The 17,863-nt window shown below is 41.3% G+C and overlaps 1 long non-coding RNA gene across 2 annotated transcripts in view; it reads right to left on the bottom strand.

Annotated features, from left to right (window-relative positions):
• Positions 1 to 9,050, bottom strand: part of LOC127383859 (uncharacterized) — a 76,504-nt gene extending 67,454 nt beyond the window's left edge. For both annotated transcript variants that reach the window (XR_007889322.1, XR_007889323.1), the window contains exon 1: positions 8,827 to 9,050. This is a non-coding gene — a long non-coding RNA (uncharacterized LOC127383859). The remainder of the gene's footprint in view (positions 1 to 8,826) is intronic.
• Positions 9,051 to 17,863: the final 8,813 nt, after the last annotated feature.

The raw sequence follows: 17,863 nt of genomic DNA, 5'->3' as shown, positions 1-17,863 counted from the left end.
AGAGGAGCCACAGGGATGAAGCTTTATCGAAGACTGAGTGAGAAGGTCCAAGTCCAGAGAGCAGCCCAAGAAATGGGTCCTTCTACCTCCTATTCTCTAGAGCTGGTATGGAAATTTTTACAAAATATTTTTTTTTTTGTTACAAAATGCTGAATTTTTAAAAACAGAGGTTCTAAAGGACATGTAACTGTTAAAGTGAAACTTTCAGTAAAAATAACAGCTTCTGTTGCCCCAGGAGCTGACATATATACTCTGCCAAAAAGTTTCAGTTTCAGGACCAGCATCTTTTGATAGGAAGAAGAAGACATCTTCAAGCACATCCACTAGCATGGTTTCCACTTTTTAAAAATAAAAATACACTTGGAGCAGGAACATGCATCTTAGTCTCCCTCATCCCAGAGGAGTGCTCAAACCCATTCCCACACAGCCAACGTGTCTTAGAGAAGCATGAGCAACTTACATGGCCAGTTCTGTTTAGGGAGACCCATCAGAGAGCAGCTCATGGACTGGTGTCAGAAGAATCCCTCCTAGAATGCGAGATATCCGTCTCAAGCAAAATAAATGTTTAAACCAAATTCTCCCATAGTCCCAGTGTGAGGAACAAACACCAGGCTACCACCCAGTCCAGAACAAACTTGCTCTTTTCCCTATCTGGAGAATACTTCTAGAAGTCTGCTTCATCCTAGAACAGCATGCAAACATTTCTCACCTCGCTCTGTTGTCTAAATTTGTTCTCAAAAATGGCAGAACCTGTTACACTAAAGCTTCCTTTGACAAACGTATAAGTAGGGTTGTAAAATGTTAAATTCTGGATTACTTAAATAATTACTACCTTTACAGTGAATTAAAAAATGCAGGACATCCTTTTGTGTTAACTCATCTTTCAAGCAAGGAGCTTTCTGTGTCTGGCACAGGCTTCATTTAAGTGGCAAAATAAGTCACCTAACTTGGTTAAAGTTAATAACATCTGAGGAAGAAAACAATCAATTCAAGTTCAAATTGTGAAGGAATTTTGTCTTTGAAATAGTTTTGCATGCCATCAAAAACAAAACATCATCTGCAAGCTTCACAAAACCCTGAACGCAACTATCCCTGATCTCTGGCTGTGATGGGAAAAGATATGATACATTTATTAGTTGAATTGCATGTGGTGTTCTGTGTCAGCAGACACTGCCATATGTGGCTTGCTTTGTTGTCATTTCTTACATAGGTGCTCTGAAGTCTCTGACATTTACCAAGCTGTGCAGGAAAGCATCATGCATGTGCCATTAATTCTAAGAAGACGTGTTGCTGCACTTCTTCTGAAAATTTCCATCACAACTTCTATTGTCTAAGCATTTTGCATTTTCAATGAGTGATGACACAGAGGTAGAATAACAACTGATTATGGTTAATATCTGAGCTTGCAGAATGTTTGAAGAAGTCATTTTTTTCTCCAAAGAAGGACAGAAGCTTCTGTTGAAGCTGTTGACAGAAGTCAACAAAGGCAACCATGGTTTGAATTGCTGAAGAATAGTTTATAACTGTATCTACCTGCTTCAAGTAAAGATCCCTTTTAGTATTGTTCTGGGAACAAAACTTGCTTTGGAAGCTGGTTGGTTGACTGTTGATTTTCTCTGACTCAGCGTATTTCAGTGCTATTGATGAACAACTGCTACCAAGGAAATCAAAACTTTTTTACTCAATTTCGCGGACAAAAATGAAGGGCACATGAGCTGGAAAATATGGGCCAGTAGTTTGAAGTAAGTGGAAAACATTTAAAATATTTTAGACACTGTTTTTAAAAACTCACCAAATTGTTTTGGTTTAAAAACAGAAATTCTGTCACTGTACCTCGCTTTCTTCTACAGGCCAGGCTGTCTGGCCATGCTCCCTTCATGCAACACCTCACAATAATCTTCACTATTGTTATTATTAACTTAAGTAAATAATTTTTTTCATGGAAGAAAAGAACAATTCCCAGCTACCAGAACACTAAAAAAAAAGTAGTAGTTACAAGTGTTGACTGAAAAAAAAAATGTTTCAAATGATCTGTTAATCCATATGTGCTAAACTGTGCTTTGAAATGTGTTAATGTGAGTTAACTAACACATTTTGAAAACATCACCATTTATTTTCTCAGTCCACATATATCCTACAGGAGTTAATGAAAAATAAAGGGGGAAGCCCATGATATTAAAAAAGAATTCAACAGATGCTGATGGATATAGTGGTCCCAAAGAGGTCACTGTTGTCCACACTGACTATATAGGGCTGTAGCTTCCTTTTACATAGGGATGGTGGGGAAGGTGACGGTTTGTGATGTGCCATGTAATTTAATGTCAGGTGAACTGTAGCCTATTTTTGACACCAGAACCTTGCATTTGTAATGACCGGGTTGTTCATTTAACATGTACTGGCTTACTAAGTAAAGTAAATTAAAGACTGAGGTGGCAATGATGATAAGCAGTAAATTTGTTTGTTCAGTAAGGAGCTGAAATGTGTCGGCTCATGCTTTGATCAAGTTAAATTGCGAGGTTTCAAAGTGCACACAGGAAATGCTCCAACAGATAAACTTTGTCCCTGGAGGTTCGTCCCAGCCACTTTTCAGCCTTCTGCACTCTGTTATCTGTTTCAGCAGTTCTGTAACTTTAAACTCAGAGAATTCATGGCGAAAAGTGACAGTGATAAAGGTCAAGAGTTGACATCTAGGGTGATGGACAACATAGTCTGAGTCTTAAGAGACAGGCTATTGGGCAGGTTTTGGTCCTTTAGAAAAAATAAATAAATGAAAAGAAATTGAAAACCTATGAGGTTTTAAAAAACATTTGGTTTAAATGTAGTTAAGGTGATAAATCATTACTGCAAAGTAGTATCCCCAGGTGCTGTGGAGATCAGCAGTATGATGCCTGGCTTGTGAAAGACCTGAGCCTCAAACTCAGTTGACTTCAGATCAAAGAAGGAACAAGCTTTCCCTTAAATGCTCCCCATGGACAGGAGTTTATAAATAAACACTCTCTTACAAGGGGTTTCTCAGCTGTCTGAAATGGTGCACTGCAGCCTACCACTCTGTGAGACCACTACCTAGCAGGTTATTTTTGCAAAGCTTGTAGGAGCTTGATTTTCTTTGAGAGATCAATTGGTTGAAATTTGTCAATAGGTTCAAAAGATTTTGGGGGTGTGGAAGTGACGGAGATACAAGCGTATGCAGCACGATTGCATAAGACTCATTTCTGCTGGAATCAGGTTAAAAAGTTGCAGCAATATAAAAATAAATAATTGAGCAGGCATAATTCCTACAAAATACCAACAGCTAGCCAAAAAATTCATTTCTGCTGAGGGCAGAAGGAAAGGGGAGAGCTGTCATTTTCCTTAGTGTTTAGGTATTTTAGCCTATGATATCTAATTTATTTCACACATAAAAACATTTCTTTTCTCTCTCAGAAAAGGAACACCGTATCATCTCATCATAAGAGGGAATAATAACATATCCCCCAGAAATTGGCAGAAGAAACAGCATTTTTCTGTTGCTAATCACTCATTTAAATCATTGCAGTAATACAGATTTATTAATGGAACTCAATGTTACTACTGCTGACTTTCGTCCATCGTATGCAGTGTTTAAAGCTGACAAGTTATTTCACTGTTAAGGACATAAATGCAAACACAACTACATAGATCAGAGAGTTGCCTACCTCTGTATGATGAAATATTCTCCGACGCCACAATACTTCAGTGTCCCAGCCTAACCTTAAAAGGAACTAACTGGCAAAATCACACTCTAGTTACTAAATCTGAATTACCTACCAGCACAGTTAGTGCACAGCATCTCACATGTGATTCAGAAGCTAATGTCTATAGAATCCCTTGCAAAAATACGTTGCTGAGGTGGCTTTTCAATATATTTTAAAAGTATCTAGATTATTTTAAAAATAAGCCAATATTCTAAGAACAGTAAAGGTTTTGCAATATTGAAGAATATAATAATGTCTTGCTTTATTGATGACCTGTGGCACCATAGAAACAGATATTTATTTTCTCATTGATATAGGACTAGCTAAAAAATCCTGCTGTTTGGCAGAGCACAACCCTTAACCCAAGGAAATGACCTATTGACTGAAAAACAACAGCAAAGCTAACTGGTCTGCTACTCCAGTTAATTTCTCTTATATACTTCCCTTTTGCAGGAGTTAAAGATTAGAAACTTCAAGTACAATCCCAGGATCCCACAAATACATTCTTCTCTCAATTTTCAGTTTCGTTGTTTTCTTGAACAGTGTTGTCTTCCCTTGTATCTGGTAGTCTTTAAACCCTATCAGATGTAAGATATTTCCCTTTAAGGAAGAACATGTGAACAAACAAGAGTTTTTCATTTTCTGTGATAACTTGGGATGGTGACCATGACTGCTGCCAGTTACTGTGCCCAGGGTAATACACCATGGTAAATACAGTAAGAATTTGTCACTGAACAGCTAGGTTGCAATTCAAATGGTTGCTGCATGTTCCTTCTCTTATTTAGTATCTTTATTCACACTCCTATCTCTGTACCGTCTTCTGGACAATCCCTTTGTGCTTACCATTTTCCTGACCCCTTCATTATTCTATGTTAACTTCTTGTTAAAGACTTGCCTGCTGTGAAACCTAGAAACTTTCTTCCTTCAGCCGGTGAGATCTTAACTTAGAAAGAACAGTTATAGCAATAATTCACCTGGGGGGAAAAAAAAATACATAACACAGCTGCTTAGCCATGCTATTCAGCAGTGCTATTTTTTTTTTCCTATTTATTTATTTTTTAATTTAGCCTTCTTACTAAAATTTTTCACTTTTTCTTTAGGAATGGAAGTTGGAAGCAGAAGTTTTGTTCTCATCTTTTATTGAAACACATAACGCTGATTTTTTATGCAAAAGTAGTTCTAAATTTAAAGGAGAAGTAATTCATAACCTGAAATAATTTTTATTTAGCACTAACAATCACTCCAGACAATTCATAGCAGTTTTGACTGTAAGTTCACAAGCTTAGCTTCTGGCTTGAGATGGATCAAAACCACTCCCAAAATAAACTTTCCTACAGTATTTCAATCAAGAGCATAAAAAGAGCTAGAGGCAAAAACCCTTCTAAGGCTGTTGCACCAAGGCAAGAGGTCAAAGTGCTTGTACAAATTGGTAAAGAAGTCATGTTCTATCAGTGACACCGCAATTACGGAGGTTTGATTTCTGTTTGTAGAACAAGGTCCTCTCATTGATGGAGAACCCACTAGGCATGGAAAGAAAGGGATCTTTGTCTGAGCAGCAGCATATGACAGGCATCCTTGTGACCGGCTGACTGACGCAGCCCAGGCTTCCGTCAGCTGGGCTCTCCTGGCTCTTGCTGTGCTCCACTCCTGTGAGCTGGAGCCTGCTCAACTCTTCACTGAAGAAAAAACAAAACAAAAAGACCCAACCCACAACAGCAGCCTTTGAAAGAGGTGGCTGTGCTCAGAGTCAAAATTAATAAAGAAATAACCAACTACAACCTTCTGGGCAGTGCTCGGCCTGGCTGTTCCCAGAACAAGCTCATTTCTAGACTGCAGCAGGGATCTTTCTCAGAGCTGAAGGGCTCTTTAAGGAAGTGATTTTTATTTTTTTTTTCCTCAGGCATTACAATGGGAAAGTTAAAAATCAATGAAATGAAGTAAAGCCTTTTGGCTGCTGCTAGTTTAGCTGATGCCTCCTCTAGCAAAACACAAGGCTGATGCAGTGCCTGAGAGCTTTTCACAAGAAAAAATGTGCTTCTCTGCACAAGATTTTACAAATACAACCTTCCTTCCATATGATTGTGAGTAATGTTGTGCTTCTGAATGTTTACATTTCCCAACTATCAATGGATATATAAGGGACCTAACACGCCTGATCTCCATAAGGCTGGGGGAGTGTTTACAAGTGCTTGGAGAGCATGCACAAGAGCAACTCGGGTGGATGGTTCCACTCAAGGGAATCCTCTGTTGAAGCCAGGGACAGCACTGAACCTGGAGAGAAGCAGACAACTAACCTGAGCAAAAGTGGCACCTTAATTTTCAGCTGGGTGTAGGTACCTGCGGTTTACACTGCTGACTTGCTAGGTCTGAGGGAAAATCTATAGGCAAAAGAAGGAAAGCTGGACTAATCTGGGATTTACAGGGACAGTCTTGCCCTCATGAGACACTACAGGAAATGGATTATATGGAAGAATAAATAACATGTTAGATCAATAAAACTGGGAATGAAAATACCTTCAAAATTGTGTTAAATTCTTGGTTTTTTTCTGAGGAGTGTGGCACAGAACTTACTGGCTGGGGACAAAACATTGGAGGAGACTGAAGGAACTGCAGATGACACCCCAAGAGGAAGAGAAGTGCCTGCAGGCAGGAAATAGAGGTAAAAGAGCCCAACTCCAACCCAGTCTCCCCAAAGAAATTCAATTAAGTTCTTGCAAGGAATAGAAGTTGAACTCTCATCCAAGGCAGAAGCTAAAAGAGGGGCTGGAGAGCTGCATTGCTCTTCTAGGCACTGAGCCAGCAAAACAAAAAATGTTGCACGGATGAACTTCCCAGCCACTATGGGAGGACAGGGTGAATGCTGTATTTGTAAGTGGTTCAAGAAGAAGCAATAATTATGTGAAGGAAGCACATGGCAGTGTAGTGTTTTGAAAATCCTCTCCTGGTAGGTATTTCCCTGTGTTCTTGCAAGAATGGAGTGGTACAAGTGCCATTAATAAAAAACCTCCTGCCATCAGAGATCATGTAAGGATGAAATTCAATACTGCCCTTGGGCATCTCAGAGGAGGCCAGATGTTTTTGACAGTATTATGTGTAAGAGGATTGACAGACAGAACATTTTAATAAAAAAGAAGCAGAAGAGGAGTATAGACAAAGGCTGCTGCCCTATCAGTCAAGGCAAGTGTACAAAGTTCATCATTCTACAAAATCTATCTCGCTAGCCAAAATTTTAGTCTTAGAGTACTGAAAAGCAGCCTTTGAGCAAACTGTGCAGGGATAGCCAGTCCACAAAGGATGCGGGTCTTAGCAGACTGCCTGAGAAACAGAAGTAGTTGTTGTGAACCTGAGGATCAGGAGTGAGACAACAACATGGACAAAATTATTCTGTCCACAGACAACCTCCAAAGATTGATCCTGTCCTGCCATAATTTTACAGCTCAAGTTAGGAGGTGACATCATCTGTATCATGCACACTAAAAAAACCTATGAAACAGCACGGTCAAGATGAAGAGGGGGCATTGGCCCAAGTCTGTAGACTGCCTACATGCAACTTATTGCTGTTGTTGAAATGACTCCAGCAAATCACCTTCCTCTTAACTTGTATTCTTCTATAGCTACAATGGAGGAACCAGAAAGAGAATCGGAGCTCAGGAAAGTCTCGTCTCTTTTTTAAAGCACAGAGTTCCCAAGTGCACAATTTTGAAACTGTCTCAAAATCATATAATAATCTGCCCAGATATGATTTCTCTGGAGGCAAAGCAACTACAGGCACTGTTCCTCTTTTGTTTATGAATGGACCTGGATCTGTATCACCATGTTGATGGGATGAACATAATTCTTTGGCTATGGAGGAAGTCTTTAAGCAAACTACACTTGGAAAACTACCTTATCAAAAGCAAAGCAACCCAAACTATATACATACCAACTTAAAAGGGAAGAAGAAAAAAGGTTCTTCAGCCTCAGAATGAGACATGGACAACATTTATCACAGAGCCAGCTGAGGACAAGACCATGCACAAAATCTTCAAGGCTGTCAGCACAGAGGCTATGGCAGCATGCTCCTGGCATTGCAACCCAGGCAAGGGAGAGCACTAGACTAGTCAGTACTAGACAGGGCTGTGTTCAAAGACATGGGATGGTGATTAGGGAGAAAATTGGTTAAATAGTAGCTACAATGGTTAGGGATTCAAAAAATCAAGAAGGCCCAGACGTGTTTTAGAGCAGGCTCATGTGAAGATCAGCACTGCAGGTGCTCTTAAGGTTAAAAGCAGATACCAAAATGCTGATCAAGAGGAGAAAAAGACATCACGGGAAATTGTCTGGGCCTCCAACAATCCTCAATCCCCAGCAGGAGAGAAGTACTTCTTTATTTACCCTGAATCAGAGATTCACTCACACCATTTTGCAAGACAGTGTTATCACCAGTGGCAGCTCCCCGTTCTGGCCTGCACACCTCCTGGAAATGGCTTGTTTCTGAACTCTTGCCTTTCATTCCCTGAGATGGCCTTGCTACTGCTAGTCCCATAGCTATACACAGCACATCCATTTCTGCCAGGTGCAATCAGCCTGACAGAGCAGGGCAGACAGCCACAGCTCAGCATGCAAAACACCAAGCAGTTCATATAGTGCCATCTTGGACTTGGTACGTAAAAACTCAGCTCCAGTGCACCCACATCCAGTGAATCAGAGACAGTGCAAGCATGACAAGAGTTCCACTGCACATGGAGGCAAAAGCAGACTGGCCTACACTTCCCATGGGGGATCACAGAATTGGCTCAGAGGAGATGGCACTTGGCCACTGCTCTGCCCAGGAAGACCTAGAGCAGGCAGGGGCCATAGAAGAACACAGCTGAACCTAGCAAGGGGAAGCACCAGAACAAATGCCAAAGGGGCTCTAGGTCACTGCAAACACTCTCCGGAGAGTGGATGTCCTTCAAATGCTTTTAATTTCCCTTCAAAATTATACCTTGGCTCCACGACTTTAGGCCAGAGAGTGAAGGGAGATGTGCTCAGCAGTACCCTGTGAAGGACATGCTGGTCAGAGATGGGGGCTGGGCTGCTCCTCAGCGCTCAAACTCACTGGGCACAGGGAGACCAACAACTCACTACTCACCAGCACACCCTGCTTGACCATCCTGCAGTGGCTACTGGCTCCTCCTTCTTCATCACCAGCTGCCTGGTTTCTCAACCACAGGACTCAGCCAGGCTGCACTCAGAGCATGGGACCAGCCCATCTTCTCCTCTGATCAGCTCTCAGCTGTGGAGTGTTCCTTCATCTTCCTCAAAAATCCCACAGAGGTCTAGCAGACAGGGAGAGCAGCACAGGGCTGGCTAGCCCCAGGCTTCCTGGCCCTTCAAGAGGAAAGCAGCAGGCCTTCTTACACCATCCTTCAATAATTTACTAGACAGGCACTAACAGCTTCCCCCTCTGTTGCAACAAGCAAGTCAAAAACAGTGCAGACAGAAGCATCCATCTCTGACATTCCTGCAGGTTTTCTGTAATGGATCATTTTTGATTAATTAGAGAAACAAGTTTGAAACAGCCTTCAGAATACTTGGTGTGTGCTTGTGTCTCAAAGTGGAACAGGAAACCAAATCTCTCTCTGTAAAATATGAACATAAAAAGGTGTACTTATTCTTTCCACTTTCACAGGGATACTCTTCTCTCTGTTATCCACATAGAAAATAAAAAAATTATCTAACACGTTTGTTACCATGTTAGATGTTAAAACGCCAAAAAAGTTTCTTATTCTTCTTTCCCTCTCTTTACAGCATACAATTTCTCCTGTATGCTCACTGTCTGGAGTTTAATCAGTTAAAAACTGAGCCAGTGACTGGCTTCTTACAGCTTATTACCATTCTGACAGTTGAAGACTGCTTGTAAGTACAGATTATCTTTGACAAAGCCCTGCATTGCTAAACGTGGTACCAATCTCAGCCTGCACAGGCAACACCACTTCTGGAGTCTCTTGAAGAGCAGTATGCACACTGAAGAAAACGTCTGAAGATGCTCACCTGGAGACTTTTTGTTCATTTTGTTACATGTTGCCCAAACCACAAAAAAACTCAAAAACCTGTTGAAGACAGTAACTTTGTCCCCCTTTTTTGTTGTTGTTGTTTTATTATTATTATATTTTTCTTTTTCTTTTTTTCCTCAGGAATTAGTCTAAGGTCTTGCACACTTTCCCACGCTCACAGATTGCAGGTTATAAATGCGTGGGAGTAATGCAGTTTCGATCAGTCAGGTAGGCTGGGTTTCTGTTAACTGGCTGCATACCTTTGAGCCCTATCAGCACGCAGTGATCAGTGGAATTCCTGGCATTTTTGTCATAGCATCGGAGGCAGTACTTTACAGAGTAAATACCAACGACCTGCTGTTATGTCAGGGCTCTGTACTTACCTTTTATTTTCAAGTCAAAGGTTAGGCCTATTTATGTAAATCCTCAGCCATGGGCCAAGTAATCTGACCTCCTGGTTTTCATTCTCCTAATTGTTTCAGGTATTTTTCTTGAAAAGTTTGGTCAGTTAAAGCTTGGAATCTTTTTTAAGGCGCCTTTGAAGGGCTCTAGGGGCTTTCATAGCCCACCCAGTTTGCAAAGTGGAAACATCAGTGACCTGATGCCCTGGGCACTTATTTAAAATTCATTACCAGGAAATAAGGTTTTGATATATAGCTCCTCCATTCTGAAGAATTTCTTGGGGAACACATGCCAGTTTTTTTACTTTGGATTATGTGATCTCTGAAGCCACATAGAGAGGCAATACTCAGTTATGCTCCTGTTAGCCCTTCATTTCTAACAAGAACATTATTTGTAGATAGTTATATGTTGGCCACTGCTTACAATTCCTTTGTTACCTCACACTTTGCAGTGACATTTTATTCATAAAAGGGTATCCAAAACTGTATAACATAAACAATAAACTTACTGGCTTCAACTCTCTTCTCTGAAATTCAGCACTGGTTATATTCTAAGATAAAAAAGCAAGTTTAATAATTTCTGAATATGACAGAAATACAGCCAGTTTAGTCATACATCAAAGAGTACAGCTACTCTAGATTTTTTGCCTTATGGCTCATGGGCATGGAAGCTACATATTTCCCATACGACCAAAAGCAGCCATAGGCAACTCCATTGTGGGAGTTACTCTCTCACTTTTTTCAGGTACAATAGAACTTGAAACCCATATCAGATCCTAACTTCCTTCTCTGACCAATGATAATCCACATAAAATGTATGCTATCACATTTCAGCATTCATTTCTGCCCTATTCTCACTCCCATTAAATGTCACTTTAAGGTATGCTCTGGAAAACAGTAATTAATATAAGAAGAATCTGTTCTTTAAATTATGCTGGTAGCAGAGCTCATGTTGCCATCTGAAAGCAAGACCTCTAAACTGGAATTTGGCTCCTGTATTTTAGGCCTACAGGGTCTGAATGAACAATCAGAGGTCTGAAGTTTCAAATTCTGAGGCATTCATTATATGGCTAATTCTCCAGGTGTATTCCTTTTAATTATTGGAACAGTCATTTGTCTGCTGCTGGTGAAACAGGGATTGCAAGGAACCAGGCTAAGTGAAAAGCACCATTTACATTCTTCACTGCTGTGTGCTATTGCCTTGAATTACAATGTTCATTTTTTCAACCCTCAGGTAACTATAGCCTCATTCTGAGGAAAAGAAAAATATTTCTTGCATCCCATACCCAGCAAGAAAGGAACACTGAAAAAACATTAAGGAAGGTCACGTCCCTCCATCTGAAACTGTTAGTAGCTAAAACAGGTCATCTGGGCTGGAGTTAACAGAAATTGCCAAGGCAAACAGATGAGAGACAGAGGCTTAAAAAAATGACAAGGGCCAGCAAGTGGAAATAGAAGTCAAACTGTCAGGAAAATTGAAATCACAGGCAGGTTCTCAGCCCTTCATAAAACATGTAACCCACACTTTGTTTCTAGGGACTTCTCCCCACCTTTCTTGATTTCACAGGCCACTTCCCATTCTCAGCTACAACTGCTCAAGATCTCTTCAGCAACTATAACTATTACTTACATGCCAAATTTTGAAAATACTTTTACTTTCTTCTTTGAACTGAAGGAATCAACACCATTTGGTAAGACAAGTTCCCAGGGGACACCATTTGACACCATGCTCTGAGCCCTGCTTCCTATTAGTAATTCCAAAGTGCATATTTTTATTGATACTTTTGGACCCCTTAAAGGAGAAGTTGGGCCCAAATCATTGCCACACTGAGCTCTTTTGTGTTTTCCACATGTCCATCTTCTTCACATAAAATGGAAGTGACTATATAGTCTATCTATGCCCAGGGGATGAGTGATGTTACTAAGATCCATCACAAGCACTTCTAGAGTATGCAGTCAAACTCTTGGCCTTGCCTCCACTGAGACTGAATGTGTACCATATGTCTGGATACAAAACAGCTAAAGGAGGGCACAGAAGAAGGTCTATAGGGTTAGAGACTGGGAGAGCTTCTCTCCTTGAGCCACCGTTAGGTTGAAGATGAGACATTGACATCCACCCACTTGCCTTCCCAAGATAAGCCCAAATTAAGCTAGGGTCTCCTCAACTGCACTGAAGTGTGTCTTTGCATCTCTCTATGTGCCTTCATTACCAGGACCTAAGTAGGGGTCATTCAGGTGGTGGGATTTAACCCTTCCAAGATGGGACTCACAGCATTTCACAAATCCAGGTGGACACATTATGTGAGTGCTGGGAGCAAAGTCCAGTCTCTCTAAGCACAGTCTGACCATGAAGGAGAAAACATGTCCATCAGTATGCAGATGCACTGCAAAATAGTTTCAGTTAGAGTCCATAGTAGGATAAACTTGGATATAAAAACATAAGGGGACTGGAGATCTGTAAGAAGATGCAGTAGAGCAGGAGGAAGGGTGAACTGCTGTAGGCTGAGGTTCCCCAAGAGTCTGATTAATCCAAGTCCTGCTATTTCCTTCCCATCCTAGCCACAAATTCCAGCTAGCTCTTGTGTGCCAGTATTAGGCCTTGCTATGACCCTGCTGTGAGCTGGTTCAGAGAGTTAAAACCAGGTAAAAAGTAACTCTGCAGGAAAATGCAGTCTTCAATCTATTTTGCTCCCAGAACTGGCTCTTGACAACATCAGACAAATATCAGTGCTGGTAAGGAGAGAGGGAGCAAGGTACAACACCAAACAGTGATAGCTTTGACCTGAATGGTCTTAGACATGCACCCCTAGACAAAGAGCTAAACTAGTCTGTGTAACATCACAAGCATGAAATTATTCCTAAGCTGCTGCTCACATTTGCTCACATTTCCAGTTACACAGCATGCCTCTGCTTCAGAAAGGAAGAGTACATGAGGACACATCTTTCTGAGGCAATGAACATTTTTCTTCCATGCAGGAAAAAACACCTTATTCTGTACAGCTCTCAAACACAACTACCAGCTAAGCCTACAATCTGTTTGACCCTTAATTTTTTTTCTGGGCCCCTAACCAGATGAAAGTGCTGAACTCTTGAGGGCTGTCCAGCAGGACTTGAACAGCTGATCAGATCTCTGCCAACTTTTGCAGGCTTGTTGAAAGACAAAAGACCATTCCAGTTCAGCTCAGTTGGGCTAGCTAAACCACAGCATTTACAACTGGGTTCAGCAGGTTTTGACTCATTGCTATTGTTCTTAAGCACATGGTAGACACAACTCTTACATGCTTCTTTATTTGTCATTTCATTTTCATAGAATCATAAAATGGTTTGAGTTGGAAGGGACCTTAAAGATCATCTAGTTCCAAACCTTCTGCACAGACAAGGACACCTCCCACTAGATCAGGTTGCTCAAGGCCCCATCCAACCTGGCCTTGAACACTTGCAGGGGCTTCCACAACTTCCCTGAGCAACCTGTTTCAGTGTCTTACCACCCTGTCATTGCCTCTCATTCCTCTGCCATTCCTGGCAATGTTTAATGGGATTGTGTTTTTTAAACACATAGCTCTTGGAACCAACAGTTCATATACAGATACTTCTGCTTCCCTCCTTAAACACCCCTTTTCTCTTTAGAGATAGTGAGATCTTTTACCGCTTCTCACTAAAAGTTGTATGAGCCTTGGCATAACCTTTGCCTTACTCGAGAAAATAATATCATTTTATTTGATGTCCCTGTAAGCCTGTGTGGAAGTCATAGATAGAGACATAAGCCGTTTTCCATTGATATTTCATTTACCAGTGTAAAGTTTTTAATGTACTTACCTCCATACTGTAAGTTAACCTAAGTTTTCCCACTTGCTCTTTCATGAGGGTTTTCATTTTGTTATATACAAAGCTAGTCCTGGCTATGGTGCACCCAGCAGCATACCCATTGACTTGGTTATCTTGTTTAAAGCACCATCATGATTCTCAGGGCTTTTATCTCAGGGTATTTACTAGTGCAACACCACCAGTTGTGTCTTCTTGGTCAAGGGCACAGAAAATGTATCCCATGTCCTCTTGCAGCCACAGCATTTTGTACACTTCCCAAATGCTGCCCAGATCCTATAATTACAAATTATAGCCTTGGGAGCCCCATCTGGGCAACCATAAGCACGCTGCCTCAAATCTGTGTTCACTGGGCACCAATGTACTCGCAGCCCTGATCCCCCGACATGACCTCTGGCTGCCCTCTGCCTACAGGATAGTGAAGTCTCCAGCACAGCTTGCTGCTTCCATAGCCATCCCAACCAGAGTACTGGCTGCACTTCAGCTGCTTCCCTGTCCCTGTGCACCTGGGCTTCCTTCTCAAGGAACGCAGATCAGGTGCTGGCATGGTGCACACTGGCGTGTCCCCACAAGCAGATGCACAACCAGAAGCCACAGCTGTGTGTTGCACTGCAATGTATCCTGCCATGTACACACAATCCTTGTGTTTGGAACAAAAATCTTGCCTCAGAGAAGGTGTGAGGACAGCACAAGAAGAAACACCCATGCAAGCTTACACAGCTTCCTTAATCCCGTGACACAGCCTCTCTTAGTTCTTGATCTAAGCACTCTCCTTACATCCACATGCCTTTCCTTGCTTTCACTCTCTGCCAGCGGTCTGAACAACCAGTTTGGGCTTTAGCCAGAAGAGCACACCCAAGAGAAATGGAAAGGTTTCCAGCCCCGTCTCCACACTGTTTGTCTAGTGTGTGAAATGAGGCTTCATTTTCAGGGAAGATATTGGGGTCACAGCCAGTGATGGAGATGACCTGCTTTGGGAATTACTTTTACTCTCCATTCCTTACTCAAGAGCCAAACCCAGACAGATGTATTACTGCAATATCGCAACTGTCCCAGTAAAACCTGCCAGCCCTGCCAGATCTTGGCATCCCTCCTAATACCCCTGGAACCATTCACCCTTTCTGGCTGGGCTGCTGGCATGGGAATAGACAGAGCATCTCAGCAAGCCGCGCTGGGCCATCCTTGCCCTTTGGTACATGTGCAGGATCAGCCCATTACAGAGGGCCATTTCAGCATATGCAACGCAATTATGTCAATATCAAGACACAGTGGATTTCTCTCCAACATAATTGCATCAAATCAAGAAAAATGTTCTACTTCCTACAGCGGTAAGTTGACTCCCTTCCCTCCCAGGTACAGCATTAACCTTCTCCACTCCAGCAACCTACTCACCAAATTGCTAAAAGCTACTAAATAAAAAGATTTTTAACTGATGGTGAAACTGGGCTAAGTGAAATGATGAGCATCACTGCTATAGGCATGAATTTTGGTTTGGATTTCTGAAGTAGGCAACCACAATTTATATATATATATATATATATAAAAATATATAAATATACGCATCTTTACTTACATGTTTTTGTACATTACACAGACTATGGTCCTCCTGTGTGTGAGCATGGAGAGAATGACACAGCTTGTGAATCCAAACTTCAGATGCCAAATAGAAGCTGAAGAATTTTTAATCCCTTAAAAATGCTCCTTCCACAAACTAGGAAGAAGTAAATGTTGCTGTATTCCCCCAAAGAGGACAGATTGCCTGAGGGAGATTCCTTCCACCCTGGCCTCTGTTGACAAGATCATGTCTCTGGACTGTGTCAGCTGAGACATCATAGTTGAAAGCAGCTACAGTTTTGAAACTTAGAGGTGCTAAGACTGTGAAAAGAGGAGCTAGTGCCAGCTCTCACAGGATGACTCAGGACATTTCAGTTTTCTCCTGAAGAGCTTTGGATTTAATTTGTTCATGTTTTCACATATAAAAATGAAGCAGATTCAGAAGTTGAGGTCTGGTCTGCATGGCAGCAAAAAAATGCTTGACATGCAACTTGAGTGAACCCTAGAGGCTCAATATACGGAAGGTGCCTTCTTCAGCAGTAACTGAAAATACCGTGTTTATGTTACAGAAAAGATGCAGTCCTTGTTTTTTGAAGGCAATTTCTAAAACAATTTTTCACATAAGAAACACAAGATAAATGTGAAAAGAAACTGCAATTTGCTGGGACCTGGCAGAATTGGCTGCAGCGCTGCATGGACATTTTCTGACCTATTTATAAAGAGACAAAATATCTCCCCAAAAAAGTCTTCCTCCACGCATTTCTACACGAGCATGGCTTATATCTCTCTTCTGAGGACAGACCCTTTTTTCCCTAAGATAATTGTCTGGCCTCCTCACAAGTGAAGTTCTTCTGCATTTATTCCTCCTTAAACAAATATACAAACAAATCAAAGGGAGATATTTTTCTACATTTGTTTTCTATCTGGCTACAAATTAATCAATTTACACTGATAGGCCAGAGGCAGATTTTTGGTTTTCTAAGATCTTATCATTCAAATCTTAGTTTATACAAAATGAGCAAGAGAAGTCAGCTATGCCTTAGTCATTGCTTTCAGGGAAAGGGAGAAATTGAAATAGTTTTCTAAAATCTGGTTTTTATTCATGTCAGAGGCAAATTAGTTTTCTTTCACCCTAGCAAAGCAAGGTGTAGAACCATTCCATCACTAGACTCTTTTAAAAAGGACTTCAGCCAAAGATATGAACTGTGCCTTCATTTTCAATCTATAGAAGAGCTACAGAAGTGCTTCTTTAAAGGAAAGAGGCGTTAAGAAATGTTATTGAAATGTGGGAAAATAAATAACTTTAATCCCTTGTGATCAATATCACTAAAGGCAAGGGTATTGTCAGAAGCATAAATCTGAGACAGAGCTGAAACTCCCCCTGTTGGCATCTGGTAGGCAAGCAAAGGCAGTACCTGAAATCTTCAGAAATCTCTGGGGATTTCTTTAAAATGAGCAGGTACAAATCTTCAGCTATTTGCTCCTTAATGCCAGCCAGGAGAGGGAAAGTAGCCAGATTCTCTAAAATCTGTGCCACCGTCTCCCACTGCACCTTGCGCTTGACAAACTGTGAGATCTGAAAGTGGAATGTACCCACATCACAGTGCAGGCTGGTGAGGAGAAGCTGCAAAGAAAGAAGGAAAATTAACAACAGGGTGCAGTTCAGTGGAAAATAAAACATTAAAGGAAAAGAAGCCTCAAGCCATGCTGAGAATCTGGGGAGGAGGGCGTAATGTCTGCTCAGAAGAGACAACAGGCATCAGGCAGTACTTTTGCTAACAGCCTGTGCATTTACCCTTGGCTTCACAAGGCACTGATGACACCAGCAGTCAACTTGTCCGCCGTCAAAAAAAGCCTCACAAATAAACAAACTGATCTATGTAGCTGATTCCTATCCAATGACAAGGGAAAAAAAAAATTGGGAAGAGGAAGAATTACAGGTGTTAGTCTGGCTAAGAGCAGGAAATTACTCTAAAGTCACTAAATCTACCTAATAAGCCCACTCACTTTGTGTAAGGAAAGCTACATATCCTGAAAGGATTCTTCAGGGACCGAGTTTCAGTCATTCTGCCAACTGCATTTGCTGCCATTTAGAGCAAATTCCTACAGTCGTTTCTTCTTTTTCTTCTTCTTTTTCATTTTTTTATTATTTTTTCCCCTGCCTGTCATAATAAGCTTCCCAGACCATCTTTATACACATGGATTAGGGTTAGCACAGGCAGTACTGTTTGCCTGCAGACTGAACATATGCCGTGGGTCTTCTTGTTCCTTCCTTGTATCTAAGGGTTCTTCCAACTCTCTGAATTCAGAGGAATGCATTTGAGGATGCCAAAGACAAGAACTAACAAGACTGTTA

The sequence above is a fragment of the Apus apus genome, chromosome 1 (genome assembly GCF_020740795.1).
Source record: "Apus apus isolate bApuApu2 chromosome 1, bApuApu2.pri.cur, whole genome shotgun sequence".
In the NCBI taxonomy this organism is placed as follows: Eukaryota; Metazoa; Chordata; class Aves; order Apodiformes; family Apodidae; genus Apus; species Apus apus.
This window is presented reverse-complemented; position numbering and strand designations above follow the sequence as displayed.